A 19,302-nucleotide genomic window follows, 5' to 3' on the forward strand; every position below is an offset into this window, starting at 1 on the left:
AACAAGGTAGGCAAAGAGTGACTTAAGGTTTTTCATAGGTCGGTGGAGAACGTGTGGTTAACCGGAACATCGATTAAGTGAAAAACATTAAGGGTACCAAGTAATTTGCATGGTTACTTCACACCCTGTTTTGTGATCCTCGGTATCCCAGTCACAAAACATGAAGGACACACTCGAGATTGAAACATGCCATTGAAAAGTTCAATGAATCTCAAAAGAATCAAGGAGTTTCTAAGAACCAAATAAAACCTAATACTTATATATTTCGTTTTTCATGGTGGAAATTGGTGAATCGTCATTCACCTACCTTTCAAATATGTTGTAGCTTAGATTACGACATCCCTCTTGTAAGTTTGGCGAAAATTCTGAAGCGAGGTGATTCCAGAGCGAACCCTTCCGGAGTGAAGGTGTTCCGAAGCAAACTAGGGCATTCCGGAATCCATCAGAAGCTCCGAAATAGAGAGGGTTCAGGCCCAAGAGGGTTCCGAACCAAGAGCGTCCTTTAGGTTTTCTCCTTAAATTTTGAGTTGTTTTCGGCTGAGGAAGGTACATAGAGAGATTTGAGATACGTGGATAGATTTGGGAGAGATTTCATATACTTGGAGAGATTTGTAAGAGATTTCATATACTTGGAGAGATTTGGGAGAGATTTGATATACAAGGAGAGATATGGGAGAGATTTCATATACTTGGAGAGATTTGGGAGAGGTTTCATATAACTGGAGAGATTTGGGAGAGATTTGATATACTTGGAGAGATTTGGGAGAGATTTCAAATACTTGGAGAGATTTGGGAGAGACTTTGTCGGGGGCCTTTATTAATGTTTTTCATCATAGAGCAAGGACCTTAGACCTATTTACACCCTATTTTTTGTGTTATACATCCCCGAAGGGTATGTAATAGTGTTTTATGGAGTTGTTACTTCCCTTATCGTGATTAGGATCTAGAATTTTTGAACATTTGAACTTTCAAGTAAGACTTTGCATTAAGAGTTAGGGTCATGAATTAGTAAACATAAAGTAATCCCTAACATATAATCGCTGGTTGAGTTGACCAGTTGACCCGTTGACCTTGACTTGATTTTGACTTGACCAGAAGTTTGTCGGTTGTCACACAAGAGGTCCGTGGGAGTCTTAAGGATCTTGAAAGTTTCAAGAACTAATCAAGAGTAAACCTATTGTTAATCACTAGCGCACAACTTGAGGTTTGTAACCTATCGTATTGACATATTCTTGTTTATGTGCCCGTTCTAGTTAAAGTTGAATGTGCATGTGAGTTCTATGAGTGCTCAATCGTTTTCATAAAAACTTGGAAGCTATGGTAGGCCCTTGAGCTACCAAGTGGTAAGAAATTAAGATTAAACAAGTTCAGTCCATATGACTTTGGATTTGTCACTAACCTTGTCTTATGATTAAGGTTATGACAAATTCAAATAGATAGGAACACATACACCATATAATCTAAGTGTTATAAGGTTTCTCTCCAATTCATGAAAATGATTATGAGGAAACGCTTTCACTAAGTAGATTTTAATCAAATAGCATTTGTGATATTTGCATTCTCAAACTCAATTATGATTATGGCATCCCTCTTCATAGTTCGAATTGTGAGACATGGAAAATAGTTTGAACATTCGGGACTTACTGCTGTAAGTTCTGAAATAGTTTAGACACACATATGAGCCATCTTGTAAAAGGTGTATGAGCTTAGATAAAGTATTATCAAAGCATCTCGTGTCAGAAATCTGAACATTAGTAAGAAAGTCAATAAGTATTGATTTCTAGAAGTCCAGCTGATTTCTGGATACATGTCAAACCTAGTGGACATAAGTGTTATGCTAGTAAGATAATAATTATTATGCTAATGGGAGCATAATCATTATGGTATTGTTGTAAGTTAGCAATGTCAATTATAGAAAACAAAAGTTTCAATTTGCAAAGTTGCAGAGTTTGAAAAGTTGTTTTGCTATAATTAAGGGAGGGTAATTAATACTTCATTTCAACTCTAAAAGCTTAGATTATGAGATTTTAATCAAATTTAGTCAAGGGCATATATGAATGTTATATTGAAAAGATTCGACATAAGGAAATCATATATATGGAAATGTCATAGCAAGAGACTGGTATAGTATCAGGTCTTTATGTAAGACATTATGAATCGTGTCTCATATGCTTCAGATATAGGATCAATTGTATGTGCTATAATATTCCCATGTTCTAATTTTCCAAATGCCTAGGGCATTAAGAGGGAAAAAGGATTAGAACCTGATATGACTAAAGTTGTTAAACAATTGCTAAGAACAATCCAAGGTTCGCCAAAGATTGGTTGCTTATGGAAAATTAGAAATATAGTAATGGATGGACCATATTGACATGATTTTGAATAGATAGGACTCTGTTAAGAATGGATAGTCACATGGCAATTATGGAAAAGTTTCCATAATGGGAGTTGGATATCAAGAATCTAAAAGACAAGTTAGAAACTTTTATGCAAGAAGGATGTTCAACGGAATGTGATTTGAATATGAGACTTCGTATCTACGGAATTGCCTTGTAACAATCTCCAATGGGATGTTTTTTAATTGATATAGTCTATGTGACTTGTGTACACTGTCATTACAAAATGATCACTGCATATAAGCTTAGAATCTAACAGATTATAGTAAGTGGCAAGGACTTGGTATTCTCACACTTACGATAAGGGTTTGGAATTGTGAAATGAGTGTCATTGGAAATGTTTACAATTGATCTATTTCACAAAGTAAGGACCATAGGTAAACATAGTGTGCATGCTTGGAGCATGGGATGACTATTGTTTCAATTCAAGTATTAAGTTGATTAATCTAAACTTTATACAATGAATAATGTGTAATCAATATGGTGATTAAATGAAAAGTGTTTTATTTATATTCAAAAGTTTTGAGACCATATTGGATTCGATTATTCTTGTGTTTCACTTTGCATGTTTTGACTTCCCGAATAACTAGGTTATTCAAACCATCCATAGTTGATCATACTTTGGAAGTAGGTATTGAAGCTAGACTGTCATGAATAGGTCTGTAGATTGTCTAAAGGCGTTTAGACATAGCACAAGTTTTTTGCAGTATTCATGAGTACTCCGGTAATAAGATTTGAGTATTGGATTAAACCCATGCTCATCTGAATCACTTCATGGATTTTATTGTCACACCCCAAAACCAGGAACGGCGGAAACGTTCTGGGGCGGAGGACGTCATGTACAGTATCACAACAATGAATAGTAGTAAACAAGCAGCAACATCATCCATTGCATTAATAATATAATTTTAACACAAGTGTGTTCTGTGAAGTTATATAGACACCAAAATATAAATCAAAATGAAAGATGAGTCTTGAACAAGATCCATCTTCTCTAAGCCTTGCACCGGTACCTGTCTACTGGTGACCTGAGGATACAAGTATTTTTGAAAGAGTGTATCAGCTTTAAAGCTGGTGAGATCATAAGTATTTTAGTGTCTGTATTTGTAAGAAAGTATTTGTAAGTACGGATTTGTAAGTATGTGAAGTATAAGTATGTAAAAGTTTTGAAACTCCTAGAAAACCCTATGTTTCCTACTAAAAGTGGCCTTCTACCAAGGCATCTAGTATCTGTGTGCGACTCTTGTAAGAGCATGTATTTTCCCAAATCTGACTATCATTATCCAAAATATAGCTTTTACATTACCGTGCATTGTGTGAATGTTCACAAAGTGAATGTAATGGGAAAATGAAATAGTACTATAGTGTAGTATTAAATAACTACATCCGTACTAAAATACCTTAAACCTATTGGAATTTAAAGTACCATGTGATCCGCTTGTATCCTGCTACCGACTCTATAGTAAAACGACGATGTAAGACGTCGTAAGAAATGACGTTTGGCACCCGTAGACTTGCAAGTCCCACTGTAGCGAGCATCAAGGTGTAGGATAGTCAATCCAGTATAGATCTATACACAAACTCATACACTCCCCAATTAAGGAGATTCTGGATACAAAAACAGTCATGGCAGGTAGTGTCATGCCCCGTTTACTGGCTCACATAACTGTAATAATGTATATGTAATGAATGTGCTAGCTGTATTGTATGTTCTTCCTCTGTCTAGCCTTTATGTATTGTAATTTCTACGTGTACTAGCTGTATTGTGTGTTCTCTCTCTATCTAGCAAGTATTGAAATGTACTGTGTGTACTAGTTGTATTGTGTGTTCTCTCTATCTAGCAAGTATTGACTCATGAATGAACTGACTCATTGTATGATTCTTTGTTCTAGTAATAGTATTAGTAACTTCCTAAACTACGCCTATCGTAGTTTACTAGTAATATGACTTGTACGTATGAAAATGAAAGTATACCCTTCCTACCCAAGGGTATTGAATTGACTGATAGAACTTTTATGACTATATATGTACACATGATATATAACTAACATTTAGACGACCTTCGGACGGATAACCGATGCCCTAAAACCACATCCCAACGAGGAAAAGGAGATAAAGCGAGCTAGCCTTCCTAAGTCCTTTAAACATTACTTATATAACTAAACATACATAGGCATGCATTTTACAATATAAAAGTATAAAAGAAGTTTTGTAAAACCATTGAAAAGTTTAGTAACTAAGAAAGGATGACTTGATGTCAGTTTGTAAAACGATTTGAAAGCAGTTAGTTTGATAAGAACAATTTAAAGTATAAGGAAACCTTTGTTTGAAACACAATTGTAACAGAGTTTGAAAAGAAACATTCAGTATGTAAGATAGTTTGATAAAGAGTTTTAAACAAGTAAAAACATTTTGGAAAACCATTTGAAGTAATCTGTTCGGTAAAACAGCTAAAAGTGTAGTAAATCCATTTGTATGCTAGCTATTAATCACATGTGATTGATATAATAACTAGCATGATTCAACTTGTATCCCCCCCATAAAAGCATTTAAAAACATTTAAAAGATTGATTAAGGGGTATGAACTCACCTGTAGTGAGTGGTTGGGATGAACGGACTGTATAGGATGCTAAGTGCCAAGTGAAGACTTGTACACACTCTATGATCCTAGATAACATATAATATCACATATATGTATCCAATTAGTCTTTAAACAACTAATTTACAAAGTTAAAACATCCTAGGACATGTTAAACACCTTATATAAGTGTTATAAGTCCTAAGGATTTCATCTAAGTGCTTGTGGGACATTTCTATTGAGTTTAGGGTTCAAGGGAACCCCTCACATGAGTTTACGGTTTTGTGACCATAACTCATTGAGTTTACGGTCGTAAACCCATGAGTTTACGGCCATAAATTCAAGCTTCTTTGACCACTTTGTGTTTTGAAGCTCTATTAGTCCTTAGAAGCATTTCCACTTTGAAGTATAAGCCAATGGAAGAGATTAGGGCACCATTTAACTCCTAAATGGAGTTTACGGCCCTAAGACCATTTCCCTTTGGGTTTACGGCCGTAAACCCGTATGGTTTTGGTCTTTTGGTGTTTTTAAGTCCTAAACATATCAAGGAAGGGATCCATGCTAGTTTCCAAGGCTTAGGAAGGAATAAGGCACACATTGGCACTCTTTATAGGGTTTACGGTCTAAGAACATCTTGGACCGTAAACACCTTGATCTTGGTGTTTCATGGTTGTTTTCTTAATATATGGAAGTGTAACAAGCCTTAAGATGCTCTAGGATAGAAGTACTTACAAGATAAAGGCTTGAAATGAGCTAAAAGTCCAAGAACACTAGTGTGTGTTCTTGGTGAAACTTGAAGATCTAACCTTTTGGAATGATTTCACGGATGGAAGTGTGTTAAAACACTTGATTAAGTAATATCTCAACTTAAAAGGGTTAGAAACACTTACAATGTTGAAGATCAAGAAGAAAAGTCGAAGATACTTGAGAGAGAATTGGATTTTGGATCTTGAAATGTTGAAAAAGTGTAAATAATGACTAAGTGTCAAATATATACTCCCTTTTAGGGTTTACGGCCGTAAACACCCTTGTTTAAGCCGTAAACTCCAACTCTTGAAGTTTTGGGGTATTATTGTTGCACAATAAACCCTAGAGCACCCTCTCTCCTGATATCTCCTAAAGTGCTAATCCTTAACAACTCAAACTTATTCCAAAAATCTTGAAAATTTGCAGCAACAGTTCTGGCTTCTATTGAATTTGGAAAGTTGTACAGAATAAAAATTTCGGGTTGTCACATTTATCACGAGTGATTGTGAGATGATAATATCTTATATTCTTGAAACCAAGACATGTTAGTTGTAGTTTACAAGTCGATTGCACATTGATATATGTAAACGCACAAGTAACTTGGTGTTATAAAACATATTGTTGTGTGTGATTTGATGAGTAAGTACAAGCAATCATTTGAGTCGAAGTTTATCCATTCCTTTTACCCAATGTGGGATAAAAGCGATATATGTGGGCCCTCGATGATTTAGTGATGACAACCCTAAGTGTGTGGCCAAGCCTAGACTGATTTGATTTGTTCAATTAGTCGGTCATCATAAACAGAGAGAATGATTAAAATCCATGTCTCAGTTCATACGATATCTAGAATGGAGGAATATATGATCCCTTATCTAATGGACGCGTCATTGACTAGGTCAGAGTTCGACATCGACTTTTGAGAGCTACGATTGCTAGTCAGGTTCTGAAGGCGTACCTGTAATTATAGTTATTAGACTTATCCAAGTGGGAGACTGTAGGATTAGGTGTCTAATCCCATAACTATAATTGGTATGTACGTGACCCGAGAGTAGCATGGTCCATTTGGGTTGCCTTCACCAGAACAATCTGATAGGGTGGATATTTAAGAAAGAGTTTATTTATGATTTATTAATATATTACAAGTATAATATATTAGTTGTGAATTCATAACATTTAATTAGTATTGGTCAAGAATTAATTTGGAATTAATTTAGTGATCAAAAGAGACTAATTAAATTAACGGGGACTGAATATGTAAATCAGTGATATATATATATATATATATATATATATATATATATATATATATATATATATATATATATATATATATATATATATATATATATATATATATATATATATATACTGTTTGGGCTATTGATCCATGTTGGGCTAAGTTTTATGTAAGTATCCATGAAAAGTTAGCCCACATGAGATATGGATCATAGCCTAACTATATGGATTAGGGTTTACCCATGACTCTTGGAATCCTACACTATATATGTGTTATCCCTTAGCCAAAATCGATTATCCTAAGCATTCTAAGAGTTCCAAGAGAACCCTAGCCGATTTTGGTGGTGCTTAACCTCTCTCTCAAAGTCCTCCTTTGTTCATGGTGTTTGTGAACCATTTGAGACATCACACTTGAGGTGCTAATCTGTTGAAAGGCCAATAACTACAAACGACATCAAGAGGTATTCATCTAACTTGATTTTATATGGTATATCTGTAACGCCTGTAGATTCGGGCTAGTCATTTTAGAGACAATAAGTGTTGAAAATGAGTTTTTGGTAGAAGATTATTTAGAATGAATAATCATAATAAAAGTTGTAGTGTATGTCACTAGGATTTCGTACATATAAAGAACGCCGAAATCCGAGTTATAACGAAGAAGTTATGGCCCGTCGAAATTTTTCGGCAAAACCGGCATAGCACGGGGAGACGTAGATAGTGAATTTATGATAGAAGAGTTTTTACCCTTAGTAATATAAACGAAAATGTAGTATACGTTAAGCAGAGAACATACAAAAAAAGAACGCCCAAATCTGACTTCGTATGAGGAATGTTATGAATTTTCTAAGATTTGGCATAGCAGTGCATGACCCGAAATTCGAATTTTAGTTCGAGTGGTTTTTGGCCTACGCGACCTAAATGAGAGTTGAATATATCATTAATAGTAACTCACCGATAAAAAGGCAGACGAAAACGGAGTCCGTATGTGGAAGTTATGAATTTTACGCGGACATTTAACAGTCTAATCTCCTCCTACTGTTAAATTTATGATCGGTCGAGAATTAGCCGACGGAGTCTAAACAAAAGTTGTATATTATGATCCCACCTACGCGTGGATATAAATAACGTCGAAAACGGGGCTCGTATACAAGAGTTATGATATTTCTTAGTCGGGAGGGTGTTGTGCGATTTTGGATGACGTGGCGCGATCACAGTCGTTGCTTTCTCCCCCAAGAAAAGCCATCAGTTGATGACACATGGCACTGACTCGGCAAGTCAGTGACCCAACTCGGTGAGTCCAGCTACCTGGCAGCCTATAAATAGAGGCGTCGGGTTCCCTCATTCTTCACACCATTCCAACCTTTTTCTCTCTCCCTAAACTCTCTCTCTAGCCCCCAAAAACCCCCTAAGCCTAGGTAAACCCCCTAACACCCGAAGGAAGCCCAGAGGCTCCTGAAGCCCCGAGAAAAGAGCCTTTTGGCTCAGGAACGCTGCTCCAGCGAAGCCTGGTTTTCGAGAAAACCCGTTGTAAGTGAGCTGCGCCTAACCTATCTTTAGTATAGCTTATGTCCTAATATAGTAATGTTATTAGGACCTTATAATGAGTATTTGGGCTATTATTATGAGTTATATAAGTGTCGTTATAATATCTTTTTAACCACTCGCGGTACGGGGAATGTGGTTTTGAGGGCCGCTTGAGTTGTTGGATTCAGAAGTGCTTTATGCCAAAATGATCCTGCCCTCCGGTGTTCCATGTCTGGCCCCTGTCTATACATAGAGAGTGAAGAGTATTGTTTAACGCTTATATAATAGTAATAATAGCTAGACTATTAATTAGTCTCGTCGAACCTTAGACTAAACTCTAGTGGTAATGATACTAGGTTTTGTCAAAAGAAGTTGTTTTAAGTAAACGAAGCGATGTCCGAGTACCGAGTCACCACCTTATCAGGTTAGTGCATAGTTACTTTCATCTTACACATAGATTTGAAGTATTTTAATATAAATTACGTGCTATGTGTGCATACTGTCTGAATACTTGCTGTCTATGTTGAATGAAAGATTTTATACGTGTTTTAAATTATTTAAACTGTATATGTATTTTATATGTACAAAATATGTTGGGTAAAACATGGGTAGATGAAATATGAATTGAATGTTGAGATAACAGGTGATATAGACCATGAGATAAGGGTGAGAGGTGAACATTGAGAGAAGCCTTTTACCCAAGCATGGCCCCGTCATCTACCAGAGTATGGATGACAACCACAGACTATTCTAGACAGTCCAGTGGAACACTAGCAGGCTCGCAACCTGTAGGTGTTGTGAACGATGTGTTCACCCAGTATACTCTAAACCTTGTCGATCATGCAGACTTGGTGCCTAAACCTTGGCGATCATGCAGACTTAGTACCTAAACCCTGGCGACCATGCATACTTGGTGCCTAAACCCTGGAGACTGTGTAGACTTAGTGCCCGTTGTGTAAACCGTGGCAACAATAGACTTCGTGCCGATTCCTTAGGATGATCCTTAGGAATGAATGAACGAGGAATAACTGATTCTTAGGGTAGATCCTCAAGAAAAAGGAAGATAATGAGGATGGGTAATTGGGTTGATTGTTTGATGTTTAAACATAATAATTATATTATTGTGGGTTGAAAACCCTATGTACTCACCAGGTTTCCCAACCTGACCCACTCAGTTTATTTGTATCACATGTGTCTATATGAAGTTACATTACACTGAGGGATTAAGGAGATATAAATCACTAGTGATAATGAATGTAACTTTTGTTTATGCTTATGTTTCTGTGCTTATGTTTCTGTATTGACGATGACATCCCAGTGTTTTAAAATGAATAAAAATACATTTCTTCAAAAATGCTTTGATAACGTATTTATCAAGTTTATCTGGGAACAAATTCCGCAACATTTTTATTAAAATAGGTACTCTGATTTTTATAAAGCATAAACAAAATCGGTCTTTTCTGGCCGTAAAAATGGGGATGTCACAGTTGGTATCAGAGCATTAGTTTAAGCGAACTAGGAATAAGGATTTATTTCTAGATTTAAACTTAAAATGCTAAGCGATGATTGTGAGGAGTGTGTCTAATATATTTTAGTTAGTACACCTAAATAGACGCAAGCACTAGTTTATTTACGGAAAATGCCTAACATGCTTTTATGTGCTAAATGATTTGTGATGCTTTATGCTATCGTTTGATCGGATATATGGTCTGTTGCCGACCGGATCTCGAAACTTTATGTGTTCAGATTTCTAAACGTATAATTATGGTATTAGAACTGGCATGTAACTTTTCGAAGTGATAGGGAAATTTACACGTCCATCGTAAATAAAATCTTTCCTATCTTCATAAAATCTCAGACCCTAAGGCTGGTGTGGTAAAAGTTTCGTTTATAATCCATAGTCATTTATAATCGAGAGGTGTAACTTGAGTGAATTTCTAAAATCATACTGTTATATTCCAAGTGAGACGTTATAACCATACTAATATGACGGAGTGCCTGTTCGGACGTTCTTCAGGCGTCAGTTTTGTTTAAGACATTTGTCACCCTAGACTGGACGGTCTAGCTGTAGCGAACAACGAAGGTACGGGGTGTCAACCCCGTATAGATCTATACACAAATTCCCGCTCCCCCTCCAGGAGACTCTGTTTATAACTCTTACAGGACTTTAAATGTACACTATTGTTTAGATATATAGGTACTGTGAAGATTCGTCTGCCTAGAGTACTAACAAATCTTTCCTTGGTGTAAATCGTTGAGAATCGTTATTTATTAAATAAATAATAATAGTTGTACTCGTTGACTAAATATTTCGTTTCGTTTCACTTAGTTTATTGAAAATAATCCACTTTGAATATTTGTCAAAATGACCCTATTTTGTCGGAAGGTGTCAAGTTATGTCTTGTGTAAAACCATGACTTGTGTAAAATTATGACTACAGTTTTATGACATGCGTTTTTCAGCTTTATAACATACAACTTATCACTTGTGTTCTGAAAGTTTTATGACAGCATTTTTATGACATGTAATTATTTCTATCATAACAGCCCTATTTTGTACATTTTCTTGATAAAATTATTTATATTAAACATTTATAATGATCACTAATAGTTTGCAAACAGAATATTCCTTATGTTGTGGCTAAAATATTCTCCTAACATCATGAGTTTTGTAAAATTTCAAGTTTATGAAAATTATCTTGAAATAACGTTTCAACACACACACACACACCCAAACATACAAATACATGCAATTATCTAAGGATTTAGACAAGGTTTGACTTGTATTCTCCCACAAAAGTAATAAAACTTGAAAAAGTAGGGTTATGAAGCTCACCTTGGTTTAGCTTGCTGGGTGATTTGAAGAAGTGTTAAGGAGCTTCCAAGTTCCAACACTTGAAAGGTTATTTGAACTTTAGAAGATCCTAAGAATAATTTTATATGTAAATATAATGAAATCCTAGGAATAATGTGGAGAATCACTAGTCAAAGAAGATGAGATACTTACAAAAATCTGGGAATTTTTCTTTCGAAGGAATGAGACTTGAGGCTTGAATGAGTTGAGAGTACCTCTTAGGAGTGTACTGAGCGTGAAAATGAGAAGTGGAATAAGGGGGAAAGGAGTTCACGCATCTAAATGGAGGGGATAAGGGGTGATTTGACATTTGCTTGGAGGGCTGGTGGACAAACCTCATTATCTATGGGTAATATGGGTTTTACTGAGATTTGCATGGGAAAATGGGGGATTTGCATCACATCATAAGGTCAAACCCTTATCTACTTAGAATCCCTTTAAAAAAAACATGGGTATTATTTTATATAAATATGTTTAAAATATTCAATTTTGGCATAAAATATGGATTTAAGGGGTCTAAGATATGAAAAATACGAGTTTGGAGGAATTCCCGACGTCAAAATATCCTAAACTGAAGAAAAAGTCCGAAATGGAAAAAAATCCGGAGTGTAGTCCGGAATCTGCGAGGGTGCCAAGGGCTTAGGGGAGTTCCGGAGTCATGTGGTAAAATTCCGGAGTCATTCACTCAGTTCCGGAGTGTTTTCTCGGATCCGAAGTCACATGCGAAGTCCGGAGGTCCGGACCGGAGGTGCGAAGCCGGCTGGAAATTCCGAAGCGAGGCGAGGTCTTCCGCAGCAGAACCGAAGGATCCGCACGAGGTGATTCCAGAGCGAAGCCTTCCGGAGTGAAGGTGTTCCAAAGCAAACTAGGGCATTCCGGAATCCATCAGATGCTCCAAAATAGAGAGGGGTTTCGGCCCAAGAGGGTTCCGGAACAAGACGGTCCTTTGGGTTTTCTCCTTAGGTTTTGAGCTGTTCTCGGCTGAGAAAGGTACATAGAGAGATTTGAGATACATGGAGAGATTTGGGAGAGATTTCATATACTTGGAGAGATTTGGCAAAGATTTCATATACTTGGAGAGATTTGGGAGAGATTTGATATACTTGGAGAGATTTGGGAGAGATTTCATATACTTGGAGAGATTTGAGTGAGGAACACATACACCATCAAATCTAAGTGTCATAAGGTTTCTCTCCAATTCATGAAAATGATTGTGAGGAAACACTTTCACTAAGTAGATTTTAATCAAATAGCATTTGTGATATTTGCATTCTCAAACTCGATTATGATTATGGCATCCCTCTTCATAGTTTGAATTGTGAGACATGGAAAATAGTTTGAACATTCGGGACTTACTGCTGTAAGTTCATAAATAATTTAGACACACATATGAGCCGTCTTGTAAAAGGTGTATGAGCTTAGATAAAGGCTTATCAAAGCATCTCGTGTCAGAAATCTGAACTTTGGTAAGAAAGTCAATAAGTATTGATTTCTAGAAGTCCAGCTGATTTTTGGATACAAGTCAAAGCTAGTGGGGCATAAGTGTTATGCTAGTAAGATAATAATTATTATGCTAATGGGAGCATAATCATTATGGTAAGTGTTGCAAGTTAGCAATGTTAATTATAGAAAACAAAAGTTTCAATGTACAAAGTTGCAGAGTTTGAAAAGTTGTTTTGCTATAATTAAGGGAGAGGAATTAATACTTCATTTCAAATCTAAAAGCTTAGATTGTGAGATTTTAATCAAATTTAGTCAAGGACATATATGAATGTTATGTTGAAAAGATTAGACATAGGGAAATCATATATATGGAAATGTTATAGCAAGAGACTGGTAAAGTATCAGGTCTTTATGTAAGACATTATGAATCGTGTCTCATATGCTTCAGATATAGGATCAATTGCATGTGCTATAATATTCTCATGTTCTAATTTTCCAAATGCCTAGGGTATTAAGAGGGAAAAAGGATTAGAAACTGATATGTAAATCAGTGATATTACAAGTATAACATATTAGTTGTGAATTCATAACATTTAATTAGTATTGGTCAAGAATTAATTTGGAATTAATTTAGTGATCAAAAGAGACTAATTAAATTAACGGGGACTGAATATGTAAATCAGTGATATATATATATATATATATATATATATATATATATATATATATATATATATATATATATATATATATAGTGTTTTTGCTATTGATCCATGTTGGGCTAAGTTTTATGTAAGTATCCATGAAGAGTTAGCCCACATGAGATATGGATCATAACCTAAGTGTATGGATTAGGGTTTACCCATGACTATATATGTGTTATCCCTTAGCCAAAATCGATTATCCTAAGCATTCTAAGAGTTCTAAGAGAACCCTAGCCGATTTTGGTGGTGCTTAACCTCTCTCTCAAACTCCTCCTTTGTTCATGGTGTTTGTGAACCATTTGAGACATCACACTTGAGGTGCTAAGCTCTTGAAAGGCCAAGAACTACAAACGACATCAAGAGGTATTCATATAACTTGATTTTATATGACATATCTGTAACGCCCGTAGATTCGAGCTAGTCATTATAGAGACAATAAGTGTTGAAAACGAATTTTTGGTAGAAGATTATTTAAATTGAATAATCATAATAAAAGTTGTAGTGTATGTCACAAGGATTCCGTACATATAAAGAACGCCGAAATCCGAGGTATAACGAAGAAGTTATGGCCCGTCGAAGTTTTTCGGCAAAACCGGCACGGCACGGGGCACATACAAAAAAAGAACGGCCAAATATGACTTCGTATGAGGAAGTTATGAATTTTCTAAGATTTGGCATAGCAGTGCACAGACCGAAACACAAATTTTAGTTCGAGCGGCTTTTGGCCTACGCGGCCTAAATGAGAGTTGAAGATCTCATTAATAGGAACTCAACAATAAAAAGGCAGACGAAAACGGAGTCCGTATGTAGAAGTTATGAATTTTACGCGGACATTTAACAGTCTAATATCCTCCTACTGTTAAATTTAAGATCGGTCGAGAATTAGCCGACATAGTCTAAACGAAATTTGTATATTATGATCCCACCTACGCGTGGATATAAAGAACGTCGAAAACGGAGCTCGTATACGAGAGTTATGATATTTCTTAGTCGGGAGGGTGCTGTGCGAGTTTGGGTGACGTGGCGCGATCACAGCCGTTGCTTTCTCCCCAAGAAAATCCATCAGATGATGACACATAACACCGTCTCGGTGAGTCAGTGACCCAAGTCGGCGAGTCCAGCTGCCTGGCAGCCTATAAATAGAGGTGTCGGGTTCCCTCATTCTTCACACCATTCCAACCTCTTCTCTCACTCTCTAAACTCTCTCTCTAGCCCCCAAACCCCCTACCCCTAAGCCTAGGTAAACCCCCTAACACCCGAAGGAAGCCCAGAGGCTTCCGAAGCCCAAAGAAAAGAGCCTTTTGGCTCAGGAACGCTGCTCCAGCGAAGCCCTGTTTTCGAGAAAACTCGGTGTAAGTGAGCTGCGCCGAACCTATCTTTAGTATAGCTTATGTCCTAATATAGTAATGTTATTAGGACCTTATAATGAGTATTTGGGATATTATTATGAGTTATATAAGTGTCGTTATAGTATCTTTTTAACCACTCGCGGTACGGGGAATCTGGTTTGGAGGACCGCTTGAGTTGCTGGATTTAGAAGTGCTTTATGCCAAAATGATCCTGCCCTCCGGTGTTCCATGTCTGACCCTGTCTGTACATAGTGGGTGAAGAGTATTGTTTAACGCTTATATAATAGTAATAATAGCTAGACTATTAATTAGTCTCGTCGAACCTTAGACTAAACTCTAGTCGTAATGATACTAGGTTTTGTCAAAAGAAGTTGTTTTAAGTAAACGAAGCGCTGTCCGAGTACCGAGTCACCACCTTATCAGGTTACTGCATAGTTACTTTCATCTTACACATAGATATGAAGTATTTTAAAATAAATTACGTGCTATGTGTGCATATTGTCTGAATACTTGTTGTCTATGCTGAATGAAAGATTTTATACATGTTTTAAATGACTTAAACTGTATATGTATTTTATATCTACAAAATATGTTGGATAAAACATGGGTAGATGAAATATGAATTGAATGTTGAGATAAGAGATGATATAGACCATGAGATAAGGGTGAGAGGTGAAAAATGAGAGAAGCCTTTTACCCAAGCATGGCCCCGTCATCTAGAAGAGTATGGATGACAACCACGGACTATTCTAGACAGTCTAGTGGAACACTAGCAGGCTTGCAACCTGTAGGTGTTGTGAACGATGTGTTCACCCGGTGTACTCTAAACCTTGGCGATCATGCAGAATTGGTGCCTAAACCTTGGCGATCATGCAGACTTAGTGCCTAAACCCTGGCGAGCATGCAAACTTGGTGCCTAAACCCTGGTGACTATGCAGACTTAGTGCCCGTTGTGTAAACCGTGGCAATAATGGACTTCGTGTCGATTCCTTGGGATGATCCTTAGGAATGAATGAACAAGGAATAGCTGATTCTTAGGGTAGATCCTTAAGAATAAAGAAGATAATGGGGATGGGTAATTGCCATGATTGTTTGATGTTTAAACATAATAATTATATTATTGTGGGTTGAAAACCCTATGTACTCACCAGGTTTCCTAACCTGACCCACTTAGTTTATGTGTATCACAGGTGTCTATATGAAGTTACCTTCCGCTGAGGGATTAAGGAGATTTAAATCTCTAGTGATAATGAATTTAAGTTCTGTTTATGCTTATGTTTTTGTATTGACGATGACATCCCAATGTTTTAAATTGAATAAAAATACATTTCTTCGAAAATTCTTTGATAACGTATTTGTCATGTTTTTTTGGGAACAAATTCCGCAACATTTTTATTAAAAGATGTATTCTGATTTTTATAAAGCATTAACAAAACCGGTTTTTTCTGGTCGTGAAAATGGGGATGTCACAGTTGGTATCAGAGCATTAGTTTAACCGAACTAGGAATAAGGATTTATTTCTAGAACTAAACTTAGAATTCTAAGCGATGATTGTGAGTAGTATGTCTAATATATTTTAGGTAGTACACCTAAATAGACGCAAGCACTAGCTTATTTAGGGAAAATGCCTAACATGCTTTTATGTGCTAAATAATTTGTGATGCTTTATGCTATTGTTTGATCGGATCTATGGTTTGTTGCCGACCGGATCTGGAAACTTTATGTGTTCAGATTTCTAAACGTATAATTACGGTATTAGAACTGGCATGTAACTTTTCGGAGTGATAGGGAAATTTACACGTCGATCGTAAATAAAATCTTTCCTATCTTAATTCTCGTCATTAGACACCGAACGTCTGAATTGGTGTATAGATCGAAATGGCAAGAACCCGAAGTGGAGTCGGGAACGCAAATGGAAATAGGAATCAAGAGTCCCCAGTGATTGAACAGATACTTGTTGTAGTAGAAGCTGCACCTGAACCAATCACCATGGCTGAAGTACAAGCCATGATTCGGGCTATGTTAGCTGAACAAAGGGAAGAAATGAGGAGGATGTTGCATGAAAATATGGATGAACCTACCATACCCATTGAGCAACCTGAGCTGATTCCCGAGCAATCAGAGGAAGGGAACTATAGTCGCCCTGTGAGTCAAGTTGGGACTCAAGGAGAACGAAAGAATGGCCCGGAGAGGGGAAACGACAAGGATGGACGAATGTATAAGAACTTCTTGGGTGCCAAGCCACCAAGCCTTTCCGAAAGCCCGAAGCCGGTTGAGATTATGGACTGGATCTCCAAAATGGAGATAGTGTTTGAGAGTTGTGACTGTAGCGACAAGCAAAAGACCGTCTTTGCAGTCAGACAACTAAAGACTGGAGTGCTAAGTTGGTGGAAGTTGTTGGCAGATACAATGCCACGAGGAGAAGCCATGCGAATGTCTTGGGAAGCATTCGTGGAGCGGTTGAAAATGCAGTACTGCTCAGAGATAGATCTGATAGACCTAAACAACGAATTTCAGAACCTGAAGAAAGGAAAGATGAGTGTGGATGAGTATGCCACCGCATTCACCGAGAGGATGAAGCTATTCCCCTACTTGGTGCCTACTAAACTCTCCAAGATCAATAGGTTTGCTAACGGACTGCCCACAGACTTTGGCCCAACAGTCAAAATGGCAACTACCTTGAAAACAACCATTGGAGTAGCAAGGAATGTTGAGACCCAGATTAGGGAAAAGGGACTGGAGAGAGCTGAAGTTGGCGAGAAAAGGAAGTATGAAGGATCTTCAAAATCCAACAAAGAAAGGAAATTCTCAAAGACTGAAGGAGGAGGAGGAGGTGAAGCTAAGTGGTGCGAGAAGTGTAAAAAAGAAACACTTCGGTAAATGTAGCGAGGAGGTGACTTGCTACAAATGTGGAAAGACAGGGCATTACGCCAGCAAGTGCGCATCCAACAAGAGGGTGTGTTACATATGTAACAAAGAAGGGCATGTTTCTAAAGACTGCCCGGAGAAAAACGAGGCAGCAAGGCCAGAAACGCCACTAAGGCCAAGGGCATTCCACATGATCCTCGACGAAGCAGAAAACAACGCAAGGAATCGAGGATGAGGAATTCATACCCGAAGATCGATTTATGAAGTAGCCAAGAGGATAGAAGCATATGATGTAGCCTATTAGAGGCATAGTCTAGGGTGAACTTGAACACCTATGTAATAGTTTCAAGAAATAATAATAAAACCTTCTATTTGTTATCTGGTGTGTTAAACTGTTATGTGATTTTCTTGTATGGTGACTTGGAAAACTGTGAGACAATACTTGGGACGAGTATGAGTTGGTGTGAATGGTAGTAGATGCCTATACTACCGGAAGCACAGGACTCGCACTTGGATCATGGAAGGTCACAAGATTACCAAGAAGCGAGTAATTGATTTCGTTTTATTCAAGTATGTCGTTACCATCGTTTCAGTAAGGACTAAGAAGATGACTGTTATTCCGAACCTAGTGGTCATATCAAATCGAGTCCGACTAAGACGAGTATGTTACGTGCTTCAGAGAACCAAGTTCAATGTCACATCTGACTTAAACTAGAAGATTGAAATCAAAGCGATCAATAGAAGTATCGCGCTCGTTGTTAAAGAAGTTGGTAGCTAGAAATGATACATGTTAAAATGTGATTATATCACATTATAACATGAAGGAAGGTATATTCCATTCTGGAATTTGACTCTAAAAGAACTGAGTCTAAACGTTGCGTTACACGATGATAGGTCATTAGAATATGACGCATCAGTCCATTTCAGTAATCAAAGAACCCATCTTGAGTTTGTCTCCAGTAAAGATCAAGATTGTGACGTGAAGGTCACAATTGAAATTCTAACGTATGATAGAGAGCGGGTGCAAGATCGAGCACCACCTGCGGTCATGAAGTCCAAGAGTTAGATACTCATTCGAAGGAACAAAGAAGTTACGATTATTACCTAAGAGGAAGGGATAACGTACATAGTCATTATACAGCCCTGTTTCGTTGATGATTCCAGGACGTAATCATCCTAAGGGGGAGATAATTGTAACGCCCGTAGATCCGGGCTACTCATTATAGAGAAAATAATTGTTGAAAACGACTTTTTGGTAGAAGATTATTTAGAATGAATATTCATAATAAAAGTTTAAGTGTATGTCACAAGGATTCCGTAGATATAAAGAACGCCGAAATCCGAGTTATAACGAAGAAGTTATGGCCCGTCGATGTTTTTCGGCAAAACTGGCACGGCACCGGGAAACGTAAATAGTGAATTTACGATAGAGGATTTTTTAGCCTTATTAATCTAAACAAAAGTTGTAGCATTCGTTGAACCGAGAACATACAAAAAAAGAACGCCCAAATCTGACTTCGTATGAGGAAGTTATGAATTTTCTAAGATTTGGCATAGCAGTGCACGACCCGAAACTCAAATTTTAGTTCGAGCGGTTTTTGGCC

This window comes from Lactuca virosa, chromosome 2 (assembly GCF_052849685.1).
Source record: "Lactuca virosa cultivar CGN04683 chromosome 2, Lactuca_virosa_CGN04683_v6, whole genome shotgun sequence".
Lineage (NCBI taxonomy): Eukaryota > Viridiplantae > Streptophyta > Magnoliopsida > Asterales > Asteraceae > Lactuca > Lactuca virosa.